The sequence below is a fragment of the Homarus americanus genome, unplaced genomic scaffold (genome assembly GCF_018991925.1).
Source record: "Homarus americanus isolate GMGI-L3 unplaced genomic scaffold, GMGI_Hamer_2.0 scaffold22250, whole genome shotgun sequence".
Taxonomy (NCBI): domain Eukaryota; kingdom Metazoa; phylum Arthropoda; class Malacostraca; order Decapoda; family Nephropidae; genus Homarus; species Homarus americanus.
In genome coordinates this window covers 6,249,714-6,267,210 of record NW_024741189.1, presented here as the reverse complement: position 1 = coordinate 6,267,210, position 17,497 = coordinate 6,249,714, and positions in this window count along the sequence as shown.

Sequence of the window (17,497 nt, the reverse complement as noted above, 5' to 3'; positions counted from 1 at the left end):
TTGTAAACGCTAATGTGTATTTTTCTTTTTTTCATTCGCTTTGGGATTGATTTTGAGCGCGTCTGGTATTTTTCATTATCATCTGAAGAAAGTATGATCATGACGGTGAATAATTCAACTAAAACTCTTCAAATGATATTAAAGTGAGTCAAATTCATATTGATATTTACATTACCACGATTTTAACCTTTTTTTATAATAGAGATAAATGACATAGTTTTTTAATTATTTAATTTTTTTCACAAATTATTTAGTCGGTAGGAGTAGATGGGTGTGGATGGATGGGTCTGAATGGGTGGTTGTGGGTGGGTGGGTAATGGGTATGAGTGGATGGATATGGCTGTGGATGATTGGGGGTTGTGTTTGGGTGGGTGTGGACGGGTGGATATGAATGGGTGGGTGTAGATAGATAACTGTGGATTAATGGGTGGGTATGGATGGATGTGTGGATGTCGATGTCTGGGTGTGGATGGATGGGTGGTGGATGGGTAGTCGTGGTTGGATGGATGTGGGTGAGTGGGGGGGTATTGATGAGTGTGTGGGTATGGATAGGTGGGTGCGGGAATGGATGTGTGTGGATAGTTGGGTGTTAATAGATGGGTGTAAATGTATGGATGTTGATAAGTGGAAGGTAGTGTTAGGGTGGTGTGGGTGGGAAGTGGACCATACACTTCTCGATATCAGTAAACATGACGAAAGTGGATGGTGGTTTGTTATTGTCTGTCGCTATGATTGGGGAGGGGGGGGTCAGGATGTTTGGGGTGGTCACTGTCTCTCCTCATCCGATCTGGCCCCCACTTATCTTAGGAAGGCCCCCTCCGTCCCCCACAGTTAATTATCATGGGGTAACCGCTCCCTTTCTATCTCTCCCCCAAGGATCCCCAAGTTGATATCAGTGAGTGACGTACAGATTTTCCTGGGACAAAACTCTGTGTTCAGTTCTAAATGTGAAATGAATTAAATAGTCCAACGAAATATAACACTAAAGTAATAAATATAACTACTTGTATTCATTAACTTCAAAATTCATACATCAAAACAATAATACAACAAGTGCACCAAATGTGGAGATCCTGAAGAATAGACATACCAGCTTATTTCACCTGAAGATGACCCACCCTATCGCTAACCTAACTTAACCTAACCCCTCCAGGTGATGATGGGGGATGATATAGATAGGGGTGTTTAATCTTCAGAGGATATTATAATATACAGCATATATATATAAAAAAAAATATCATAGCGACGTTCTTATGGTCTTTTACTTTTAATTCCAATGCCTTTCTATTGTTTTAAAAATCTATCAGAACCGAGTCTTCTTTGGATGACGAAACAGCATATACAGTACATAGAATAATATACCAGTGAGTGTTGGGGAATCACCGAGTGGCAGCCACATTCGTGAAGTCTAAACTAAACCGTATACCATTCTAACTTCATTATACAGTTCAGTACATATCATCAATCCTTGGCATACACAGTAAACACCAACCGTACAAGAAAGTTAACAAAGGAAAAAAATGGAAGTGATTTCACCCATCTGCCATCAACTGTAGAAATACAATAGTCAATCCAATAAAAACTTTTGTTTTTCGTTTTCTTATTATTTTTGTAGAGAGAAAACGAAAAGTAAATCTCAGGTTTAGGGACATCTTAGTTAGAAAGCTTCTGAGGTCTAGTTGATTCTTTACTCTCTATGCACGACGTTCTGGTTGCTGGTTCTACCTTACCTGACCTGTAGCAACTCTCTATTACATGTACAGATGTGCGTGCAAGCGCGCGCGCATGTGTGTGTGTGTGTGTGTGTGTGTGTGTGTGTGTGTGTGTGTGTGTGTGTGTGTGTGTGTGTGATAATCTAACATCTGATTCAGGAACAATATGAATTTAAGCAACAATTCTGGAGAACATAAATAGGTACATGTTTATCTGTCTTTGCCCGTCACCACTACTATCCACACTCCGTCTATTTATCTATCATCATCCATCTATACATCCACCATCACCAGCCCCCTCCCATCTATATATCCACCCACCAGCCTCCTATCATCATCCATCCATCCACCATCCTCCCATCATATCAATAGCCTCCCCCATTTATATATATCCATCATCACTAGCCTCCCCCATCTATATATCCACCATCACTAGCCCCCCATCTATATATCCACCATCACTAGCCCCCTCCCATTTATATATCCACCATCACTAGCCCCCCTCATCCATATATCCACCATCACTAGTTACCATCCATCTATCTACCTGCCACCACAAAACACTTTACATCTATCCACCGTCATTAGCCACCGCCCACATATCTACCACCATTAACCACCCTCCATATATCTATCTGCCACCACTATCCACCCTCCATCTATCTATCCGCCACCACTAACAACCTTCCATACATCTATCTACCACTACTTACCACCCTCCATCTACCACGACTAACCACGCTCCATGTGTTCTGACCAAACTAGGGGAAAGGTCACGGCAGGGTTAGCTTCCGAGGGATAATTATCAGATATGGCCAGTGCTATGTGCGGTCTTGGGTGTGCGAGTTTGTTGATAAAACTGGAGTGGTCCATGGAAGAATTGGCAAGGGCCAAGGAAGAAATTGAGAGGGCCACGTTGGAGAACCTGAAGTTAAAGGAAGAGCTGGCGAGGTTAAAAGGGGAGGCGGGACAGGGAAAGCCAGTGTCTGACGAAAACTCAAGCAAGTGGAAGATTGTGAGGAGTAGGAAGACCATGCTGGTGGTGAAGAAATACACCAAGGATACGACAACAACGACAACAATAGCTAGGTGTACCAACTCGTTCAGTTCCTTGATAGACGAATTGGACGTTAGTACAGTCAGGGACAGGGATGACAAGGAAGGTATAAGAACTTTAATTGTTGGTGACTCACAGGTAAGGTACATGGACAGGGCCTTTTGTGGTATAAACAAAAATAGGATGAGGGTGTATTTGCCAGGAGCTGGGGTGGGGGACATAATTGACAGGATGGACAATATCTTGTCTGGTAATGAGAACAAACCCATTATCTGCTTCAGTGCAGGAGGCAATGATATTGGCCGGTGTAGGAGTGAGGAGCTTCTTGATAAGTTCAAGGCAGCTATAGATCGTATTAGGTCCAAGGGAGGGATCCCTATCATATGCGGTGTCCTGCCTAGGAGAGTTGGCAGTGAATGGTTGTCAAGGGCGGTTGGTGTCAACGACCGTCTTGACAGATATTGCAAGTCAATATCGGTCCCATTCATTGACAACTGGGACAACTTCTACGGCAGAAGGGACCTTTATGCTAGGGATGGGGTGCACCTGTCTCGGGATGGGGTGGCAACCCTGGCTGGGTCTCTAGAGGGGGCAGTTCAAAGGATATCGAAGTCTTTAAACTGCTAGGGGAACATATGGGCACGGGGGTGGGGGAAACTGCAGTGGGAGCGGGTAAACAAAGTAAAAGATTACAGGGAAATAGTGTTAGGAATGATGGCAAAACTAAATTAAACAGGGAGTTTAAAACTAAACGCAGTAGAGGGAGGATTCAGAACACGACTAACTTAAATATCTACTACGCGAACAGTAGAAGTATGAGAAACAAAATGGATGATATTAGGGCCTTGGTATGTACCGAAAAAATCGATATAATAGCATTCACTGAAACATGGATCAACCTAGACTCACGTGAGTTGCCGGTCGAATACCAAATTGCGGGTTACAAATTGTTCCATACCGATAGGCAGACCAGGAAAGGAGGTGGAGTAGCAATCTATGTTAGGTATAGTCTGAAGTGTGAAATAAATAAGGAAATAAAAACTGAGCAGAATACAGAAACAATTTGGATAGAATTAAGCGACGGTAGGGAAAAATTAATCACAGGAGTAATACATAGACCTCCCAATCTCGATAGAGTCATTGAGCGACTTATCTGGGATGAAATGCGCAGGGCTTCCATACACAACAAAGTCTGTATAGTAGGCGACTTTAACCTTGGCCAAATAGATTGGACTGACCTTACGGGTAACTCAGAATCAGAGGATTTTCTCGAGACGATCCAGGACTGTTTCTTAAGTCAACATATAACCGAACCCACACGGGGTAATAATATACTCGATTTAGTTCTATCGAACAGAGAAAACCTCATTAGCAATGTCGAGGTAGGGAACGAACTTGCAAACAGCGATCACAAAGAAATTAGATTCCAGTTAGATTTTCAGGGCAGACATAAGGAAAATTCCACTGAAGTACCAGATTTCAGAAGGGCAAACTTTGAGAGTTTAAAGAGGCAGCTGAGAGAGGGGGTGTCGCGCTTGGCCGTGAACCTGACAGATGACTCCGACCTGATAACGAGATCTGAGATTGCCGAGTTCCACGACAATTTAAATAATGAGTTACTTAATGCACAAAGGCAGAACATACCATACAAAAAACTCAGATCAGACAACAATGACCCTAAATGGATAAATAGTTATTTAAAGAACATCATTGGCCAAAGGAAGGCTATAGGTAGAAGGATAAAGCGTGGCGAAATTTACCTCCAGGATTATTATAAGATATTGGCGAGTAGGGTTAAAACCGAGATAAGGAAAGCCAAGAGGAATAATGAGGTAAGGATAGCAAGGGAGGCGAAGACAAACCACAAAGGATTCTACCAAATGTATCAAACTAAAACACGAGAAAAGATTGGACCAATACGATCAGATACCGGTGAGCTCACTGATAACGACGGAGAAATGAGCAATAATTTGAATAAATATTTTTCAACAGTTTTCACCACGGAAAATTTAAACATGATACCCAAGGCACCGACTCTATTCAGAGATAGTGAAGTAAACATATTAAGCGAGATAGTAGTTACTAGTAACGATGTTAGTAAGCAAATAGACAAACTAAAGCCTAACAAGTCACCTGGTCCCGATGAGATATTTGCCAGAGTATTAAAGGAATGTAAGGAAGAGCTTAGTATGCCCTTAGCAAAGTTGTTTAACATATCCTTAAAAACAGGTGTAGTACCAGAATCCTGGAGGATAGCGAATGTAATACCGATTTTCAAGAAGGGGGATAGATCACTATCCTCTAACTACCGCCAAATCAGTCTAACATCAATAGTAGGCAAATTACTGGAAGCAATCATTTCAAACTCCATTCGAAATCACCTGGAGAAGCACCGATTGATCAATGATTCCCAGCATGGCTTCACAAGCGAACGTTCATGTCTAACTAATCTATTAACATTCTTTTCATCAGTTTTCGAACCGGTGGACGAGGGGCGCAATTATGATGTGGTATATCTCGACTTTAGCAAAGCCTTCGACAGAGTCCCCCACGAAAGACTAATTAGAAAGGTAGAAGCACATGGCATCAAAGGTAACATCCTTAAATGGATTAGGGCGTGATTACAGGACAGGAAACAGCGAGTGAGCATTAACTGCACTAAGTCCCATTGAAGAAACGTCACAAGTGGAGTTCCCCAAGGCTCAGTACTTGGACCATTATTATTTATTGTATACATAAACGACATAAATATCGGCATAGACAGCAACATAAGTAAATTTGCTGATGACACTAAATAGGACGTGCTATTAAATCTGACGAGGACTCAGCAAAGCTACAGGAAGATCTAAACAAATTTTTCGAATGGTCTGAAAAATGGCAGATGAAATTCAACGTGGACAAATGTAAAGTACTCAGTATAGGAGATGTAAACAGGGAAACCAGATACCAGATGAACAACGATGCCATAGAGAAATCCGACTGCAAGAGAGATTTAGGAGTAATGATAAGTAGGAACCTTAAGCCAAGTAAACAATGTGTTTTTGCTCGTAACAAGGCTAATAAAGTACTTGGGTTCATACAAAGGAGTGTGAGTTACAAGACTAGCGAGGTCATCCTAAAACTGTATCTTACGCTTGTGAGACCACACCTGGATTACGCAGTTCAGTTCTGGTCACCGTATTACAGAATGGATATAGAATCATTGGAAAGAATTCAGAGGAGAATGACAAGACTAATCCCAGGCATTATGAACCTTGAGTATAGAGACAGGTTAAAGCATCTTAATTTGCACGCCCTCGAGAGACGTAGAGCGAGGGGCGACCTGATAGAGGTGTATAAGTGGAAGTCAGGGCTAAACAAAGGGGACATTACAAAGGTACTCAAACTTTCCAACCAGGAGCGAACTCGTAACAATGGTTTTAAATTAGACAAATTTAGATTTAGGCGTGAAATAGGTAAACACTGGTTTGGAAACAGAGTAGTGGATGAATGGAACAAGTTACCAAATATCATCATTAACTCGAATACGCTGAATAGCTTCAAACATAGGTTGGATGCTTATATGAGCAATAGGGGTTGGGTTTAAACGGGACTGCCCAATATGGGCCAATAGGCCCGCTGCAGTTTCCTCCATTCTTATGTTCATATCTACCTATCTACCACCTCTAACCACGCTCCATCTACCTATCTACCACCTGTAACCACTCTTCATCTATCTATCTACCTCACTAGCCATCCTCTATCTATCTACCTTCATTAGCCACGTGTTTTGTTAAAGCTCAAAAGCCTGCTAAGGGAATTGTTTTAGTTTGACTAATTTTCGTCAAAATCACCTAACTATTGTCCCCCACCAGCTTATTTCACTTGAAGATTAACTGTAGGTTATGTATATAAGCTACTGTGCCGAGTAGCAACCCTGTATATAAGCTACTGTGCCGAGTAGCAACCCTGTATATAAGCTACTGCGCCGAGTAGCATTTATATATATCATCACGTGGTAACACTGCACGTTATGTGGCAACATTGCCCCGAGGCTGCCATATGGCAAGGCAGCCTCAGTCTGACTGTGTGAGCCGTGCATGGCACACGCGAGTCACCACTTGTATTTCTCTCATCCATAATAAACGGACTTCAGTGTTACATGGTGTTTCCCTACCCATCACAAGCATTCCTCAGGGAACACTTGTAACCACCATGGCGCAGTGGCTAGGATCTGTGGACTTACAAAGTGTGTGAACAATGCCGAGACAGTTACGTCTGCCGGTGATGCGCGTCGACTCAGTGTGTTGTGTTGTGTTGCGCTGTGTTTCGCCGCGATGTGCAGTGTTGGGCTGTCACAGTGCTTTTTAGTGACGGTGGCAGTGTTAGTGTCAGTGTATTAGTGTGTGTCTAGAGCTGAGAGTTGAGCATTGGCCTGTTTTTTGTGGTACACACGGAGCACGCAGGCGTACACCCTTCTCGTGTGACATCCCGGGAGACACTGACTGTCTCACTCCCGCTGCGTCTCTAGCCACCCGCATTAAGGCCACCACGAAGTGCTCTCTCAGACACACACACACACGCACGCACGCACGCACGCACTCACTCACGGACAGAACAGTGGTCTATATGCGTTATTTCTGCGCTGTTTATGTCATATATATGTGGATCGAGCTGTTGAGGCGCCACTTTATATACTAAACAGTGCAGTCCACGCACACACAAAGATGGGAGGTAAGAAGGGACAACGTCAAGATGGGAGACACGACTCCCCACCACCTTCTCCTCCACCGGGCGCAGACTCTCATCCTCCACCTCCAGTGACGGACATTGCCACAATTCTGAGGTGGATGGACGACCGGGACGAGCGACGTAGAGAAATGGAATTTCAGAGGGAGGAGATACGAAGAGAGGAGGAAAAGTTGCGTTTTGAGGCACTATTGGCGACCCTGGCACTAACCCACCCTCCCTCACTCGCAGGTAGCGCGCATATAGGCGCCAGTACCCTCCCTCCTCCACCACAACAGCGTCCTCCAGATACTCTTGCTACCCTAACAGCTCCCAAGGCATCTGTTCAACCCCCACCCGCCCTCTCACCAGACATCACGTTTCAGCTTTTTCGTGAGTGGAGGTGGCGTTGGACAGATTACTCCACGATGGTGGACCTTGACAGCATGCCTCCAAACAAACAGCTCATCCAACTGCGGATGTGTTTGTCGCTGGAGACCCAGAGAGTTGTGGAGCACACGTTGCAAGTGCCTCCCAATTCTACCTCTTCAGTGACGGATGTGCTCGACCTTTTACAGGAGCACGTTAAAGGTCGGTATAACGAAGCTTTGCGTCGCCGCGCCTTCACCAGCTGCAAGCAGGCGGAGAACGAATCCTTTGACGACTTTTTTGTACGCTAGAAGAGTTTGTCAGAGGAGATCGACGTTTGCAAGGCGCACAGCCGGGAATGTGAGGAAGCCTGGATCAAGCACGGGATCTTGACAGGTGTCAGGCAGGGAGAGTTGGTGCAGCGACTCATCCCCCTGGACGCTTCCTCCACACTCCAGGTGGTAGTGACTGAATGTCGGTCATACGAGGCCACCAAGTCCGCCACCTCTGCCTTACGGGCCCCTCCTGCTGTGAGAGCAATCTCTCAGTACAAGAAGGGTAAGAAGGCAGCCAACAACGCGAAGGCTGCCACACGTTCTTCCACGCCTCCGCCTAGTGCTTCCTGTGGCAGCTGTGGAAAGCAGCACGGCCCCAAGACTTGCCCGGCCGCCGACGCACTGTTTCGTGGATGTGACCTTAAGGGCCACTGGTCTAACACAGACAGGTGCCCTGCACGAGGCCGCAAGTGTCAGGCCTGTTATCGCTATGGACACTACAACAAGTGCTGCCGCCAACCCAAGCCCAAAAGCCCGAGACGAGGAGGACAGCAGAGCACTTCCCTCGGGGTGGTTCGCACGCAGCCCCCTCCAGATGGCCCACGCAGCCCCAAACAGCAGCGGAGTCACATCAGGTGGGTGGAATCGACCACACGCCCCAGGGCTACCCCTTCCCCTACTATCCGCGTCGCCGTCACACACGGTGATGTGTCGGGTCATATCGAGGTGATACCGGACACCGGCGCCGATACTACGGTGATTGGGTTGAAGCACCTCCAGAAACTGGGCCTCACCAAACGTGACCTGGGACCACCGCCGCAGCTGCTGTACTACAATGCGGACGGTTTCCAGATGCCGGACGCTGTGGGCTCCTTTCAAGCGGAGATCACTTACGGCGACAGGTCGTGTCACGGATGGATCGACGTGCAGCCTACTCTCGCTACACCCTTGTTGTCGTGGGAGCACCTCAAGGAGTTATGCGTGGTACCCAGAGACTTTCCCGAGCAGATCCCAGCTGCTCGGTACACAGCCAGCAGGGTGCGTGAATCAACGAGCGACGCGTCTGGTGCTGCCACACAGAGCTGCCCAGAACCCGCGTCCACTCCCACCCACACAGGACGCTCCCCTGCCCAGATCCTGTATGGTCACCCTCTCTGCTCTTGCGTTCCTGCACACACCAAGGCCTTTGCGAAGGACTGGCAGACCAGAGCCGAGAGCTGCGACCGCCGCGCCGCTACACGTGCCCAGGACGCCAAGGCTCGGTATGACGACCGTGCCCGCCCTCTTCAGCCAGTGGAGATTGGTGCCCTTGTCCGCGTCCAGGACCCGACGACGACACGTTGGGACAAGGTGGGCATAGTGATGGGCGTCGGCCGGTCGCGGGACTACAAGGACAGGATGCCGAGCGGCCGTGTCTGGTGGAGGAACCGCCGCTTCCTCCGGCCAGTCCCACCCCCTGCTGCTGGCCCCCTGACCGAGGACGAGTCACCTACACCTCACAAGGATCCGCCCCACAGTGCACCTCGACGCTCGGAGCGACTTAGGACTAAGAAGTCCGCTCAAGACAAAGACTATGAGCGTGAGGGGGGAGGGAGATGTAGGTTATGTATATAAGCTACTGTGCCGAGTAGCAACCCTGTATATAAGCTACTGTGCCGAGTAGCATTTATATATATCATCACGTGGCAACACTGCACGTTATGTGGCAACATTGCCCCGAGGCTGCCATATGGCAAGGCAGCCTCAGTCTGACTGTGTGAGCCGTGCATGGCACACGCGAGTCACCACTTGTATTTCTCTCATCCATAATAAACGGACTTCAGTGTTACACGGTGTTTCCCTACCCATCACAAGCATTCCTCAGGGAACACTTGTAACCACCATTAACCACCCTGATATTAACCCAACCCCAGGAAGCATTAACTTATCACGTGTGAGATAAGATATGGGCCGAACCTTCTAGCAACTTATGATATACAGTATATTAATTTAAAATGTAATTACAAAAAATGTTGAGATTCTAATAGAGAATGAGGTTAGCGTTAACTATGGTAATAAATCAGTTCATGAAGGTATTGTATAGTTTCTCTCGAAATATAAAGCTGCTGTACTTTTATTGAAATATTAATTTAATACATAAGTTAAGCCACAAACTATACTTTGATGTAAAGCACCTATAAATAAGACTTGAATTTTATAAAGAATTTAGTTAAGATTGAAATCATTTTATATTTAATTTATACTTTGCTTTGGAAAAGGATGAACAAAGAAATAGTTACCCCTGTAATTATCAAACGTTTTCTTCTATAACCTGCAGGTAGTGTAATGTGTTGGGGGGAATCATCACGTGGGGTTAATCGACACGTGTAATCGTAGGGGTGAGGGGTGGACCTATGAGTGGCCCACATTTTAATTTTGCCTGAATTTACAAAAAAATGTTATTAGTGTTATGAGTACTGTACATTCACTTGCTATAGTTACGGAACACGCACACAATATGGGATGGGTAAAACCACTAAATAATATATTTTTTACTAAATTATAGAAGTCCGACTTTTTTACACACGCTTTTTAAGTTGGGAATTATAATATGATGATAAGGAAATTTTAATAAAAAAATTGTTTAAGTTTTTTCTTATAAATCTTTGAAAGTTAAATAATTTGTTCCCCCTTTACAATATTGCAGGTTTTATCTTAAAATTTTCTCTTATTAGCACAACTACGGAACACACTTTCATTTTCATTCCCTAAATTTAAACTTTACTTCTGCTTCACTTTTTGGCCTGTTTGCCACTTGGCCAGACAGTCATGTCTCCAGTTAGGCATTGTTGGCAAGTATTGGGCATGTACTAGTTACAACATTTTCTTGGTAGATTATCCCAAGAGTTCATAACTCTCACTCCAAAAAAGTTAGCCCTGAACTAGTGGCATCTTAATCTTGAGGCTGTGACCTGTGAACCTTATAAAGGAATGCCAGCGTGATTTTATGCCCGGGTGCTCTTGCTTGACATAATTTTTTAAGGTGCTGGAGGTGTGCACACAGGTTCTGGAGCGGGGTGGCAATATTAACAATATACTTGACGCCTGTACTGTAGATGAAGTAAAAGAGACTATAGCTTGTTGTTGGGTGGGAGGGCAGGGATTAGGATTGGAAGTTATTGGGAGGTATTAACAGGAGGGAGGAGACTGGTTTTCGGTTAAGGTAAATGAGGGGAATTTGAAAGAAACTAGGAGAGTAATAGTATCCGGCCTCAACCAGATAATTATGTTTGTATTTTAAGATTCTGGGTTCATCTTTTGTACTGGCCTGGCACTTGACATTATTAGGGACTTGCCACGCTTTGCCATAAACAGATGAAATGTACCGGGAACTTTCCCCCCACACACTCATCATTCTGTCACTTTATGTAACTTGCTGACAAAACCTATGACCATTCAGGCTTCTACGCCCTTAATGCATGAGTCATAAAGGCAAGCATGAACTTAGCATGCTTCCCAGATGGGCGCTACAAACGCTTCTGCGGTTCACCTTACACAGGATGTAAGGGTGTGCCCAATAAACTAGCCCCCTGGGGGCACTCTAAAAAAATATTATCGAGCCAGTGAGTTACAGCTGTGAGAGCATTATGTATTATAGTGTTATGTTCATATTGTATTGTGTAATTACATTCTGAAATGTATGGAGGATCATTTTTGGTATTTGTTTGTCAATTGTTGAACTTCTCCTTGATTGTTCGGACCCGTGGTCCGCATTGTCAGCTGAGGTGTGGTGGCGTCAGGTGCCGGCCAGCCAGTGAAGTTGTACACTGATCGGCATCGAGAGAGGATCACTTGTAACCTTGCCAATAAATCCAACTTGAACTCCCCTTTTGCTTGACCTTGACTCAGCTTCTAACTCTTCTACTTGTCCCGACGTCCTTTTAGCTTTGTTGTATATGTCTACATTTACTGCTTCGATGTTGATTCTCCTATGGAGTTTGTTGTTTGTTATCCTTTGTTCATATCTGGTGATATATAGAAATCGTAGACATTTATTTTGTATTTTTTGTAGTTTCTTGATTCTTGTGCCACTGAATGCGTTGATTGGTACAGGCGGGTATCATATTATTGATTTTATTAGTGTCGAATATAGTTTTAGTTTGTTTTGTGTGTTGAGGTTTTTTAAGCGATTTTTTTTTGTTGCGTAGTTTGTTGTCCATCTCTTTAATTAGGCTTTTACATCCGGTTTTTGTGATATTTAGTCCTAATATGGTGTCTTCATTGGCTTATGGGTATTGTAACCGCCATCCGGGCAGTTAAAGGATTTAATGAAACTTGTGACGTTGAACTCGTACATTATAATTCGGTCAAACCTGTTGAATACAATTCATTTTAGTATTTAAACTAAATCATACATGACAATCATAGCTATGTAATTAGTCTAATCTTAGCACTTACAATGAGTACTTAATTCGCCATATTTTATGTTGTCACAATGATAAACGATGCAATGGACACAGTCTACCTGTGTACACAATAAGTACCAGTTAAACTTACGTGTTGAAAGTCTCAAGAGAAACCAGGTTAGGTGTTGCCTCTGTGGTCTGAATAGCTACAGTGCCGATATACCCTGCTGTCGCCTCCCCAACCCTCCCCTGCTGAGTCAAGTGATTATACACAAACAAGCTCCCTTACTACCACCCAACACCTCATCTCCTCTAGGTCTCTCATCTTCAACCATCTCAACACTCTACATACTGTATACGGGCAGGCACACCCAATAAACATGACATGACTTACAGCCTAACATAATGTTTGTTTATGTGTCATCCTACTCATTACTGCCTGCGGTAACACCCACTCTGTTGAGCGTTCACGCTCAAAGCCAGATCAGGGCTTTGATACTAAACTTTGTCATGTTCTAGTGACTTTGTTGCCCTCAGGCTGCTGGTATTTAAGTTTGTCACTTTCATGTGACTATCGCTGCCATCAGGCTAGTAATACTTGTCAGCTCCTTAACTTTGTCACGTTCATGTGATTATGCTGGCCTCAGGCTGCTGATACTTAACTTTAATTTTGTAACGTTCATGTGACTATGCTGCATTCAGGCTGGTGGTATTTAACTTTAATTTTGTCACGTTCATGTGACTATGCTGCCCTCAGGCTGGTGGTAATTAAAACTTTAATTTTGTCACGTTCATGTGACTATGCTGCCCTCAGGCTGGTGGAAATTAACTTTAATTTTGTCACGTTCATGTGACTATGCTGCCATCAGGCTGGTGGAATTTAACTTTAATTTTGTCACGTTCATGTGACTATGCTGGCTTCAGGCTCTGATACTTAACTTTGTCACGTTCTTGTGACTATGCTGCCCTCAGGCTGGTGGAATTTAACTTTATTTTGTCACGTTCATGTGACTATGCTGCCCTCAGGCTGGTGGTATTTAACTTTGTCATTTTCTTGTGACTATTGACTATGCTGCCCTCAGGCTGGTGGAATTTAACTTTATTTTGTCACGTTCATGTGACTATGCTGCCCTCAGGCTGGTGGTATTTAACTTTGTCATTTTCTTGTGACTATCGCTACCTTCAGGCTAGTAATACTTGCCAGCTACTTAACTTTCTGTCGTTTGCTGGGACACATGCATGCACCTTGTCTCACACATAAAGGGCACGTTCGTGTGCCTTTTCTCACTCATCAAGGCACGTTCGTGCACCTTGTCTCACTCATCAGGGCACGTTTGTGCACCTTGTCTCACTCATCAGGGCACGTTCGTGCACCTTGTCTCACTCATCAGGGTACGTTCATGCTCCCTTCTCTCACTCATCAGAGCACGTTCGTGCGCCTTGTCTCACTCATCAGGGCACGTTCGTTCACCTTGTCTCACTCATCAGGGCACGTTCGTACTCCTTGTCTCACTCATCAGGGCACGTTCGTGCGCCTTGTCTCACTCATCAGGGCACGTTCGTGCGCCTTGTGTCTCACTCGTCAGGGCACGTTCGTGCTCCTTGTCTCACTCATCAGGGCACGTTCGTGCGCCTTGTCTCACCCATCAGGGCACGTTCTTTGTCTCATTGTTTTCGCTGCAGTCGACCTGGCACTCACTATGCCCACTCTAACACTCGCACCTGATATCATTACAAACTTTATTTTGATATTTGGGTTATTTACAAAGCAATATCACTTCAGTCAACTATGATTGCTAATTGTGTTCTGCACTTAAGTCAGAAAACAATAATGACATGTGTTTTCATTCTCATATGCACTACACTGGGAGTGATGAAGATCACTCAGACAAAACTATCATCTGGACTAACCAGGTTTAACTAATTATCGATGCGAGAAGTATACGGACTTTGCACTGCACTTCTCGCCACTGGATACACACACATACATACCCACACGCACACACTCGTCCCTCGAGAGACGCGTGTTGGTGAGCCAAGCTACACTGAGAGTGGCTGTGCTCACTCAGACAACATTATTTTCTTCAATAACAAAGGTTCAAAATATTATCGTCAAGATAAATCTACGGGCGTTGCACTGTACTCCGTGGCACTGGGAACACACGCGCATGAGTTGAGTTGAGTTGAGTTGAGTTGACCTTGGCTCTCTCTGATCAGCTCCTTCTGCTACACGGTAGACCCTCACCTTTGACTGTAACCGTCATCCGAGTAGTTAAAGGATTTAAAGAAACTTGTGACGTTGAACTCGTACGTTATAATTCGGTCAAACCTGTTGAATACAATTCATTTTAGTATTTACACTAAATCATACATAACAATCATAGCTATGTAATTAGTCTAATCTTAACACTTACAATGAGTACTTAATTTGCCATATTTTATGTTGTCACAATGATAAACGATGCAATGGACACAGTCTACCTGTGGACACAATAAGTACCAGTTAAACTTACGTGTTGAAAGTCTTAAGAGAAACCGGGTTAGGTGTTGCCTCTGTGGTCTGAATAGCTACAGTGCCGATATACCCTGCTGTCGCCTCCCCAACCCTCTCTCTATGGGTGAGGGCTGCTGAGTCAGGCGATTATACACAAACAAGCTCCCTTACTACCACCCAACACCTCATCTCCTCTAGGTCTCTCATCTTCAACCATCTCAACACTCTACATACTGTATACGGGCAGGCACGCCCAATAAACATGACATGACTTACAGCCTAACATAATGTTTGTTTATGTGTCATCCAACTCATTACTGCTTGCCTTAACAGGTATATTTCTCCAACCACGACGATTGGTTCGACAGTTTGTTTGGCAATTGCTGTAATTAAAAAACATATATATTTGTTCTGTATGGCGTTCCATCTTTGCCTCTGACTTCTCAGGGTATGATATGATTTGTGTGATGTCGTCTGCGAAGATGACATGTTCGCTATATTGTGTCGGTTCTAGTAGGTTGCTTGTATTTATGGTGAATAATGTTGGGAACAGTACGCCCCCCCTGGGGCACTCCATTTCTAGGTCTAGGGTTGGCCCTAAGTAGGTTCGAATTCGTAGCTGTGCTCTTCTGTTTTGGAGATATAGTCACACATGATTCTCTCGTTTTCTACAGGCAGGTTTAGTTATAAGTTCTTCTACTGTATGTTAGGCGTGTGTGTGTCACACTTTGCCATAGGTTTTTGCCACATCTCTTAGGTCTTAGGAAAACGTTTACTTGATATTCATATATTTTTTCTTTGGCTATTATTTCTATTATTATAGCTATTGTATTTGCAGTTTGGGTTCCTCTCCCTCCCCCGAAGTTGTTTATTGTTTGTATCCAGGAATTTTTGCAGCCTGTTGTTTATTATGCGCTCTGGGAATTTGCCAGTAATTTTCAGTAAGGATTTCGGTCTGTAGTTGGTTATTTATTTTGGAACCTTGCCTTCTTTGGGAATGAAGATCATTTTAGCACATTTTAGGGCATCGGGGAAGTAACCGGTTTATAGGACTGAATTGTATATTTTTAAGAGTGCATCTACTGGTCCGTTAGGTCGGCTTAATAACACATTTCGAGTTATACCACTTATTCCAGAGGATTTTTTTTTTAAATTTGCGTAAGCTGTGTAGCAGTTCGTCGTGTCCTATGAATCTATTGGGACTTAGTCTATCTGGATGTCCTCTATGGTAGGGCGTCAGTCTATTGTTTCACTCTCTTAGACAGTCTTTAATGACTTCTTTGTGTTCTTCGTCAAAATGCTCATTTCTTCCTCTGATATTAAAAGATCTGTTTTTTTACATTCTTTTCGAAAGATCTTTTCTTTTTCCTCAAAAGCTTTTTATGTCCTCGTGTATCTGTTTTTTATTAGACTGTTCCATTTTTCATTGTTAATATTTTTTAATATTCTTCTTGAGGATCATGCTGAATTTCCTTTCGGAGTAGTTCTCTAGTGGGCTTATTACTTGGGAGGGCTCTGTATATCATTGCCGGGGTTGTTTGGTTGATTTCCTGCCTTATAACGTGTGTAACTTATCTACTTGCTCGTCACCTACCCCAAGTGTTGCTTCTTTTACATTCACTAAAGGATAATTTTCTGGTAGTTCCTTGTATTTTATCCAGTCTGTTTTGCTAGGTGTATTGGGCTAGATGAGACTGTGAATATTATTGGGATATGATCATTTGGGGTGGGGGGGCCTTGCTCTATGTGGTAGTTTAGGAACGCCTTGTTGTTACACAGGATTTTGTCAGGTGTTGAGACGCTGTTTGGTCCCATCCAACGTGATGAAGTACGGACCCAGGTGAAGTAGTCTTCCGGTGTTTATTATTATCTCTAGTGTTGTTTTTGTCACTTATAGTATTATTATTATTTTTTTTACAGGGATTAGCCCAGGCACAGGTCACTGACCCACAACGGGGCCTTGGGGTTGGGGGTGTAATAATAATAATAATAATAATAATAATAATAATAATAATAATAATAATAATAATAATAATAATAATAATAATAATAATAATAATAATAATAATAATTCATAGTAAATAAAATTTATAGCAAAAATAATAATAATAATAATTCAGAGTAAATATTTGTTTTAATAAAATCTACAATTAAAAATAAAAAAAATAATAATAATAACAATAATGTTAATATCAACACTAATAATAATAATAATAAAGAACCATAAAGAATTACAAAAATTAAAAACAAATAGTGAGAAACAATATATTTTGTGTTTTCAAAGTAACAGAAACAATTGAGGTCCTGCAATTGTGTGTAAATGAGGCAGAAAGACAGATCAACAACCTGGCACTTGGTCACAATTTTCGTGATGCCATAAAGCAGTAAGGTCTACCATTAGACATCACATGTTGCTTCCAATATCTTCCCAGGCGGTAGTACCTCCTTGTTTGATAGCTGCCTACTACCTACCTCTAGAGAAGGAATGGAGAGCACCA